Source organism: Tupaia chinensis, unplaced genomic scaffold (assembly GCF_000334495.1).
Source record: "Tupaia chinensis unplaced genomic scaffold, TupChi_1.0 Scaffold000131_1, whole genome shotgun sequence".
Classification (NCBI taxonomy): Eukaryota; Metazoa; Chordata; class Mammalia; order Scandentia; family Tupaiidae; genus Tupaia; species Tupaia belangeri.
In genome coordinates, this window is record NW_006159600.1 from 198611 (window position 1) to 209689 (window position 11079).

An 11079-nucleotide genomic window follows, 5' to 3' on the forward strand; every position below is an offset into this window, starting at 1 on the left:
ACATGCTCCCATCATGAGTTTAAGCCACCGGGTCTAGGACTCAAACTGCTGTCAGCTACATGGGAGTTTGGCGACACAGCCATTATAGTAACTGCTGGTCCCTAAAGGGAGGTTTTGATTTCCTGTATTATAGTCTTCATCTCTAACAGTTCCATTTGATTCTTCTTTATGATATATATTTCCTCTTTCAGATTGTGCAAAAACCTCCTCACCTCCTGGAACTCCTCTACTTTATTCTCCTGCCTCTTCTGGCGTTCATTTTCTCTCTTTTCTTGCTTCTCTTATATCTCTGTTAACTCTGTCACTATGAATATTCTAAATTCTTTCTGAGATGTTTCCACGAGTTCCATTGTACTGTCTTTGGATGAAGAGGAGTTGTTCTTTTCCTTGAGGGAGAAGCCTTTTCTTGGTTTCTCAAGTTTCTTGTGCCTTTGTGGTGATTTCTAGAATGTCCACATCCATTTTTACCTTCGAGATTTGATTCAGTTTCCTCACAGACAACGTGATGTCTGCACTTTACCTGACTCTCTCAGCATTGAAAGGAAGCATTCGATGTATGTATTTGTAAAATATCTTTATAGAACCACGTATCACGTCCTTTTCCCACGTAAACATCGGGCTGCGGTTCTGGAAAGGCTCGCGTGTCATGCTCCTTCCCTCTTCTAAGCAGGAACCTCTCCTCCCGATGTGACCGTTATCTCCATGCTGGAACAAGGGGAGGAGCCCTGGACTGCAGAGAGCCGTGTGCAGCGACCGGAGGTACCCGGTGGACGGGAGTGGACCCAAGGGCTGGTCACAGGTAAGAGATGAGATAAGCAGATCAGAAGCCACATCAGTAAATAGTGTTCGGGAACTCTACAAGTGGCTGAATTCTGTGTGAAAAGAAATGCTTACATCTAACCACCAGGAGGGAGAGAGGAGAGAGAGAAAAAACTGCCAAGTCTGAAATTTGAACCCTGATCAGTCATGTGGGAGTCCATTGCCTTAACCACCCCTCCACCTGCTAGCTCCCAGAAGAAGTACCTAATCGTGGTAGGCAGCACTGTCTCCTGGCTTACGTGAACTCTGCTTCCGTGGCTCCCAGCATTGGGGAGGGCTATGTAAGAGTTTCTGCTTTTGATTCCAGCAGATGCTCCTTTCTCTGTGAAGTCAGCATGCAGGCCCCCAGTGTCATGATGGCTGGACCTACTCAGTCATCACTGAAGACAGAGCAGTCGGCCTGTCCAAGTCTATTAGCCAATGGAAAAAGCAAAACACTCCTCTGCTCTCACACACCACCCAGCACAGAATAGTTTGGCTATAGTAAAAAAACAAACAAAACTGTGGTTTTCTCCCTGTCAAAAGTCAGATTTCATGGACACTAGCTGGCTCCCCTGTGTTTCCTATTGGTTCTGACTCTCTACCTGGAGTTGCAGTCATATCCTGCAGGTCAGAACTTGATTTCTCAGGGGACCTACAGGTGGTGTGGTGGTTAAAGGTGCTGGAGTCCAATATGGGAGACCGTGGGTCTAGTCTTGGACTTGGAGACTTCCTTTCTCACTTCTCGTCTCTCTCTCTCTCTCTCTGATCAAACTGAAAATATAATAATAAGTAAAAATAAAAAGAGGTAAATACAACTTGATCTCTCAAGAGTGTCTGTACTGTAGATGCAATCGCACGAGTACGTTTTTGCCCTGTATCTTTGTTCCCATAACCCTGTTCTTGGATTTCAGGAATTTCCCAGGGTGGTTCACAGAACTCGGATGTCCTATCTCAGGTCACCTGCTTCGTCATAAAACATATTTCAAAGGATACAGGAAGACCAGCAAATGAAGCAATGCTTAGGGCACGGTGCCTCAGAAGGGGTGTAGAGTCGGGCCAGCAGATGGTTACGTCACTGGATTCCCACATAGTACACCTCCGCTTGAGACCTGGACACAGTTGCTTAAAACTCATTCCAGGTGCATGTGTGTGTGCATGCCCAAGATCCTAAGAGCAGATCCATTTCTGAAAGGATTGCGGTGTGGTCATTTCCTTGGGGGGTGATTTCTCGCTTTTTGTCTCCATCTCAATGGTGAGTGCACATGCCCTCCAGCAATAATTTCTTATGCAAAAAGAAAAGAAAACAGGTGTGGAGCTTCCTTGGCTCCTTTGGGAGAACACTGTCCAGGCACCGTTGTGTGTTCAGCATTTGGAATCCCCGTGACTCCTGTTGTCTAGGAATTTTTAGGGAGGCTTCATTAGTAGACATAATGGAGGATTAATTTAATATCCTGCCCTTGGGACCAGCAGTTAGCATAATGACTATGTTGCTGGACTCCCACGTAGTCAACCGCGGTTCGAGTCCCGTACCCGGTGGCTTAAAACTCACACCGGGCGCGTGTGCATGCGTGCCTGTGTGCGTGCCCGTGTGCGTGCGTGCCCAAGATCCCGAGAGGAGACTGGAGAAGGGATTATGGTGTGACCATCCCCCCTGGGGGGTGATTTCTCGCTTTCTGTCTCTCTGTCTGGCGAGCACATGTGCCCTGTGGCAAAAACTTCTCAAAAAAAAAAAAAAGTAAGAAAAAAATATCCTGCCCTTTTGTTACTCCCTGGGTGATGGAGCTGAAAGCTCTGTTTCTAATCCTGACCTTGTGGGAGACTGGAGAAGGGATTATGGTGTGACCATCCCCCCTGGGGGGTGATTTCTCGCTTTCTGTCTCTCTGTCTGGCGAGCACATGTGCCCTGTGGCAAAAACTTCTCAAAAAAAAAAAAAAGTAAGAAAAAAATATCCTGCCCTTTTGTTACTCCCTGGGTGATGGAGCTGAAAGCTCTGTTTCTAATCCTGACCTTGTGTTTCTGGTGACCAGTACTAATCTAGGAATCTATAAGTGTTGTTTTTTTTTTTTTTTAAGAATTTATTTTACTTGACCAGAGAGGGACAGAAAAAGAGAGAGTGAGAAATTGAGAAATCAAGCCGCCAGGTCCAGGACAGTCATGTGGGAATCCTGCAGCCCTAACCTCCATGCCACCTGCCAGTCTCAAGTGTTATCTTATTAGAAGAAATCACAGGGGTGGCAGGTGGCCTGGTTAAGGGCGCTCGACTTCGACTCCCACATGGCCTACCATAGTTTGACTCCTGGATCTCTGGACCTGGTGCTTGCTTTCTCATATAGCATAAACCTCTCCAAAAAAATAAAAAAAAAGTCTGTGTTTCTAATCCTGACCTTGTGTTTCTGATGATTAGTTGCAATCTAGAAAGAGAGAGAAAGACAGCGAGAGAAAGCAAGAAATCACCCCCCAGGGCTATGGCCACACTGCAGTCCTTCTCCTCCATTGTCCTCTCGGGATCTAGGACATGCATGCACACACACCCGGCATATGTTTAAGCCACCAGGTCCAGGACTCAATCCACAATAGCCTACGTGGGAATCCAGCGACGTAGCCATTACGCCATCTGCTCGCCCCACTTTTTTTACTTTCTCTCTCTTTTTCTTTCTCTGGTCAAATTAAAATAAATAAATAAAGTTAAATAAAATAACTTTTTAAAGAAGAAGAAAAAGAAAGCACCATCTCATTATCCAGGAAATCCCAAGGGAGGAGATCTGTGTCAGGAACAAAGACAGATAAATGCTGACATATTTCCCAAGGGCCCTCACCCTTCTTTATTTCTGAGTTTTTCACTCCTGTTCCTCTTTGGAACAGGGCAGCAGGGTTCAGTCTTCTGAGACTATTACTCAGCAGCGCTACAAAGGTGGTCAATAGGAGGAGCCCGTGTTAGATGCTCATGTGCAGATAGGGTCACAGGTCCCTGGAATTATGGCTCGTGAGTTTCAGTCTCACATCATTTATTGAAGCCGATGTTAATTCATGCTGTTCACTTTTATGTAGTAGAAATTTTTACTTAAGCAATCATCTCTTCCTTTTTCCTTGAAGGTCTTTGCCATAAGGTGTGAGCTTTCCCCAGAGACAGAGGGAAAGTGAGAAATCACTCTCCAGGGAGGCTGGCCATACCTCTCTCCCATTATCCTCTTGGGATATTGGGCACACACATGCACCTAGTTTGATTTTTTTTTTTAAAAGAGGTATTTGTCTTAAGGTGTGTGTACTCCCCAGAGAGAGAGACAGAGACATTGAGAGGGAAAATGAGAAGTCACTTTCCGGGGGGATGGCTATGCTGCAGTCCTTTCTCCATTCTCTTTCTGGTATCTTGCGCATTGTACGTACACACGCTTAGTGTGAGTTTCAAGCCACCGTGTCCTGGACTCAGACCACACTTGGCCGTGTAGGAGTCCAGTGACATAACCACTATGACATCTACTTGCCCCAGCCCTGTGAGAATGTACAACCTAACCACTGCGTCATCTACTGACAATTTGCTCCTTTTTTTTTAGAGAGAGATTTTGGCTATAGGGCTGGTACACTTCTTGAAGAGGCAGAGAGAGACTTGAAAGTAAGAAATCATACCCCAAAGGAGATGGCCATGCTGTAATCTCTTTGTCTTCATTCTCTTCTTGGGATTCTTGGCATACATGCACACATGTCCAGCATGAATTTTAAGCCACATGGACCAGGCCTCAAACCACAGTTGCATCTATGCGAGTCCAACGACGTAACCATTATGCCATCTGCTGATCTCTCTATGCTCTTTTTTTTTTGGAGAGGTTTTTGCTATAGGGCGCATGCGCTCGCCAGGCAGAGAGAGAGACAGAGAGACAGAAAGCAAGAAATCACCCCCCAGGGGGGATGGTCACGCCGCAGTCCCTTCTCCTCCATTCTCCTCTCGGGATCTTGGGCATGCACGCACACGTGCCCGGTGTGAGTTTAAGCCACCGGGTCCGGGACTCGAACCGCAGTCGACTGCATGGGAGTCCAGCGACATAGCCATTACGCTAACTGCTGGTTCCCCTCTATGCTCTTTTTCAATTATTATTTTTGCTGTTGAGTTTTAAGTCCTTTATGTATTCTGTTTTTTAACCACTGTCTGATACATACTTTGCAAGTATTCTTATTCTGTATGTTGTCTCTTATTTCTGTTATTTCCTTCAACTTGTGTAAGAGCATGTTAGTTTGAAACAATCTAATTTTTGTGTTAATAACTTTTACTAAAAAATTAATTTAATTTTTATTTATTTTTAAATTTGCTGTAGGGAATGTGTGCTCACCAGTGAGAGAGAGAGAGAGAGAAGAAAAATGAGAAAGCAGGCCACCAGCTCCAGGACTCAAACCGCACAAACTGCAGTCGTTCATATCAGAGTCCAGTGACTAGCTGCCATATGATGGGCTTGCTCTTGTCTAGTTTTACTTTTGTTATACTTTTGAGTTCTTATCTAAGAACTCTGTCTAGATCAACGTCCATTTGAAGTTGATTTTCTTAAAAGAATTATTTTATTTAACTTTATTTATTTATTATATAATTTGACCAGAGAGGGACAGAGTGAGATAGATGCAGAAGGAAAAAGATGGAAAGTGAGAAATGAAACTGCCAAGTCCATGACTCGAACCATGTTAGGCCATGTGGGCGTCTAGCTCCCTTAACCACCATGCCACCAGCTGGCCTCCACATTTCACCTTTTTTTTCCATTAAAATTTTTCATATGTCGGTGGCTGGTAGCTACTTTCTCACTTTGTCTTTCTGTGATCAAGTTTAAAAAAATAGTGAAACTAGGGACCAGCAGCTGGCGTAATGGCTATGTGGCTGAACTCCCATGTAGTCGACTACTGTTTGAGACCCAGACCCAGTGGCTTAAACTCACGCTGGGCACGTGTGCGTGCATGCCCAAGATCCCAAGAGGAGAGTGGAGGAGAAGGATTGCGGCATGGCCATCCCCCCTAGGGGGTGATTTCTCGCTTTCTGTCTCTCTGGTGAGTACACGTGCCCTATAGCAAAAATCTCTCCAAAAAAAAAAAAAAACTAAAAAAAAAAGTGAAATTAAAGTAATCATGATTAATAAATAAAATAATACATTTTTATTTTATTTATTTATTTTGGAGAAGATTTTGCTTTAGGGCACATGCGCTCACCAGAAAGACAAAGACAGACAGAGAGACAGAAAGCAAGAAATCACCCCCAAGGGGATGGCCATGCTGCTATCCCTTCTCCATTCTCCTCTCTGGATTTTGGGCATGCACACAGATGCGCCCAACATGAATTTAAGCAACTGGGTCCATGGTCAGCTACATGGGAGTCCAGCAACATAGACATTATGCCACTGTTGGTCCCAAAATAATTCTTTAAATAGAAATATTTTTATAGGTATTTTTATAGATTGTTATTGCTATTGCAAATGGTTTTGGTTTTGATTTTTATTTTCAATTGATTTGCTTTTAGTAAATAAAAACTTATGGGTGTCAGCAGATGACATAGTGGTCATATTGCTGGACTCCCACATGGCCGGCCACAGGTACGAATCATGGACGCAGCTTGAAAATCATGCAGGGCAGGGACCAGCAGGTGGCATGGTGGTTAAGGTGGCTGGACTGCCACAATGCTTACCACTGTTTGAGTCCTGATCCTGGCAACTTATTTTCTCACTTTCCCTCTCTCTGGTCACTTTCAAAAACTTAACATAAAATAATGACAATGAAGAAAAGGAAGAAAATCATGCTGAGCATGTTTTCATGCTCCCAGGAGATGAATAGAGTGTAGATGATTGCAGTGTAGTCATCCTCCCGAGAGCTATTTGTAACTTTTCCTCTCATTGTCTCTGGTTCTCCTAGAGCACACATTCCCCATGGCAAAAACCACTGAAAGGAAAAAATATATATATTAAAAAAAGAACTTAATCTCTTGATTTTTGTATCTTACAAATTTATTGAACTCCTTTGAACTTTCTGTTTTAATTGAGTTAATTTACTTTATTATTTTATTTTAATGCACTATAGGTCATGTGCGCCCACCAAGAGAGCGGGAAAGTGAGAAAGCAAGGTGCCATGTCTGGTAGTCTAGAGCCTTACCCACCATGACACCTGCTGGCCCCAGTTATATAAGCTTTAGTAAGAAATCTTTTTTTAAAAAAATAATTATTTATTTAATTTTATTTATTCATTAATTTATTTTAATTTGATCAGAGAGAGATACACAGAGAGAGAGAGGAAAAGTGAGAAAGCAAGCAACCAGGTCCGGTACTAAAACTGCGGTCGGCCATGTGGGAGTGTCCAGCACCCTAACCACCATGCCACCTGCTGGTCCCCGTGAAATCTTTATTATTTTTTTTAATATTATGTCATTATAAAAAATAAATATTTATTTGTTATTATTGTTAATATTATTTTTCATATGAGTTTTGCCAGAGAAAGAGAGAGGGAGAGTGAGAAAGTAAGCCACCAGGTCCGGGACTCAAACCATGGCCAGCTATGTGGGAATTCCAGCACCTTACCCACCATGCCACCTGCTGGTCCCAAAATTATTTCATTGTCTATACACACAGCGTGACTTCCTGTTTTCCCATTTGCATGGCCTAAAGTTCTTTCCCATGCCTATTTCCCGTGGAATACTTGTAGTATTATGTTGAATTGGTGTTGAACGTTAACTCCACCTGCTGGTGCAGGGTTACCAGCTATGGTCACTTTTGTGTTGAACAGGCAGGGAAGATGAGGCCCTTGGATTGACCACAAATGGTGTGGAGAGTTCTGACTCTTTGATAATTGGCACCAGAAAGTAGGGAGGCATGAGCTGACCTCATCAGGCCCTGGATGGGGAGGCATAGTGCATGGATAACCTCCCAGTTCAGATGGTTGAGTCAGCAGAGAAGAGAAGGTCTTGAGTTGCAAGGAGACATACAGTTTGATTTGCCTGGTTGAGAGTAGAATCAATAGTGAACTTGGCAGTCTGCTTCTTGGAGTACATGGTGCCATATGGGCTGGGATTACACATAGTATTTATGGCACTGGGTTCAGCTGGGATATCAGTGGGGCTGTCTTTGCATGGGAGTACTAGCATAACAGTGGAGCCTTGGGGATGTGGAGATGTCAAGACTGCTGGACCCCCAGGATAGGATGCACCCAGGTTGTGGCTCTGTACGCCAATGGGACTCGACTCCATGAGCTTGTATCTCAGGGAATGGGCGATGCAACATGGGTTCTCTGGTGCAGTCCTATATGGACTCTAGGTTGTTGTCTACACTGGGCTCATGGAGTGTGAGGACTGTGGGCATTTCCTCTGTCTAGGATTCCAGGTATCCACAGTGGACATGGGGACTGCTGCGTATCTCTAACTAATTGTCCTCCAAAGCAGAGAACTCCTCTCAGGTCCCAACTGAAACCAGCCAGGTGCCTAATTCATCGGTCTGTGTTCCCACTACAACTCTCCTTGTCTCAAGTGTCTTAAATTTCCCTTGGTAAACTTTGGAATTCTCTTCCACGCCTCAAAACTTTGGATTGTCAGAAAACTTGACATATTTTTTGTATGTTTGTCTGTGCAAAATGCATCATGCCTTTTCTGATAACCTAATATATCAATTCATATCTTGTTTTTGTCCTTCTTCTTGAGGGAGATAAGAGGTCTTGATTACCACCCACAAACAGATGAATGGATAGAAAAACTGTGGCACATATACACAATGGAATACTATTCAGCCCTAAAAACCAACAAAACCCTGGCTTTTGACAGGAAGTAGCACAATATGGAAAATTTACTGCTGAGTGAAGCAAGCCAGGCTATGAAGGAGAGGCATTGTATGTCCCCACTTAATATATACCAAGTGTCCACACTCTATGACTGAAACTTAATTGACTAAAGGATATAGAAACACAGTATATAAATGTAAATACCAGATATAGTGTGCGTGAAAGTGGAGGGTCTAAGTAGGGACATTTAGAAGAAAAATAGGGAGGCAAAGCATTAATGGCACAAAAAAATGTGATATTTGTTGAAGATATTTTGTAGTTTTATCAGCTGTATTGGGGAGAAATGTTCACCTGTAGAAATATCCATTTTGTAAGAAAAATAATAATGTGATTGAATGTATAAAAGAAAATGAGGGACAAGCAGTTAGCATAATAGCTATGTCGCTGGACTCCCATGTAGTCAACCGCAGTTCGAGTCCTGGACCCACTGGCTTAATCTCACACCGGGTGCGTGTGCTTGCGTGCCCAAGATCCCGAGAGGAGAATGGAGGAGAAGGGATTGCGGCGTGGCCATCCCCCCTAGGGGATGATTTCTCGTTTTCTGTCTCTCTGTCTGTCTCTGTCTTTCTGGCAAGCACACGTGCCTTATAGCAAAAACCTCTAAAAAATAAATAAATAAATAAAACCCACACATATTCCCCCCAAAAATAGGAAGGAAAAAAACATAAAAAAAACCCACAAAAACTAAGATGTCCCAGATAACTCTTCAGAGTGGAACCAGAGAGCAGCTTCAACAATTCAAATTAGTCTGTTGCAGAGTCATCACAAGCATACCTTGCTTTTAAACAAAACAAAAATTAGTACTGGTCAATTTCTGACAATATACAATTACTCAAAATTAACTAGTATCAGAAGGGGAGGGGGGTCATACCTATGGACCTTGTCTCCCATGAGTGCATGTGGGTAGATGCAGGGCATTTGTCATTATTGCAAAAACGAATTTTAATTTTTAATCTTTAGATTGATTTAAACATTGCTTTTAGTGTGATGCCAACACCAGCTGTGCAGAAGGGCTCTGGAGAGATGCTCATAGCAGCACACACCTGCTACTCTCCTTGGGTTCTGGAGGCTCCAGGGCAGCCAGTATTGCTTCATCAAGTACATTCTTTAGGCCTGTCAGTGTGAGTGCAGAACACTCCACATACTTGACAACCTTCAGGTCACAGTCCAGCTTTACAGCAGTCTCTGGAGTGATGGCTTCTGTTTATTCTTGGCAAGTTTCTCGGTAGTAGAAGGTTCATCTCCGAGATCAATTCGGGTCCCAACAAGCAAGAAAGGAGCCTTTGGACAGTGATGAGTTATCTCAGGTACCCACTTTTCTTTCACATTTTAAAATGAGGACAAAGAGACCACTGAAAAGCAAACTAGAAATACATCTGTTTGTGGGTAACTCAGCGGTCGTAATCTGTCATAATCCTCTTGTCCTCAGCTCCTCCACCTGGGCATTGGCAGCACTCTGGTATTATTGTTTTTTTTATTAATTTTTTGAGAGGTTTTTGCTATAGGGTGTGTGGGCTCACCAGAAAGACAGAGACAGAGAGACAGAAAGCGAGAAATCACCCCCCAGGGGGACGGCCATACCACAATACCTTATTGTCCATTCTCCTCTCAGATCTTGTGCATGCATGCACATGCGCCTGGTGTGTTTAAGCTGCCAGGTCCGAGACTCGAGCCGTGGTCAACTACATGGGAATCCAGTGACATAACCATTACATCAGCTGCTGTTCCCATGTTTTTAAAATAATTTTAAAATCTTTATTTATTTTAATTTGACCAGTGAGAGAGAGAGAGGGAGACGGAAAGTGAGAAAGCAAACCACCAGGTCTGGGACTTGAAGTGCAGTCGGCCATGTGGGAGTCCAGCACCTTAACCACTATGCTACCTGCCAGTACCATCGTCGGTTAATTTTTTGTCATTGTTGGTTATTTTATTTATTCATTTATTTTTTTGGAGAGGTTTTTTGGAGGGCGCGTGCGCTCACCAGACAGACAGAGAGAGATAGACAGAAAGTGAGAAATCACCCCTCGGGGGGATGGCCATACCTCAATCCCTTCTCCTCCATTCTCCTCTCGGGATCTTGGGCACGCACGCACATGCACCTGGCATGAGTTTAAGCCACCGGGTCCTACACTCGAACCGCGGTCAACTACGTGGAAGTCCAGCAACATAGCCATTACGCTAACTGCTGGTCCCATTGTTGGTTAATTTTTATGACACTTTTTCTTTTTTTTGGGGGAGAGGGGAGAGGTTTTTGCTATAGGGCATGTGCGTTCGCCATACAGACAGACAGAAACAGACAAAAAGCGAGAAATCATCCCCAGGGGGGATGGCCACACCACAATCCCTTCTCCTCCATTCTCCTCTCGGGATCTTGGGCACACACGCACACGCACCCAGCGCAAGTTTAAGCCACCAGGTCTGGGAATCGAACTGTGGTCGACTACATGGGAGTCCAGCGACATAGCCATTATGCTAACGGCTGGTCTCTCTTT

The 11079-nt window shown here is 43.9% G+C and overlaps 1 pseudogene; it reads left to right on the plus strand.

Moving 5' to 3' along the window:
• Positions 1 to 591: 591 nt before the first annotated feature.
• The window catches only part of LOC102478526 (zinc finger protein 160-like), a 15101-nt pseudogene continuing 4613 nt past the window's right edge, over positions 592 to 11079 (plus strand).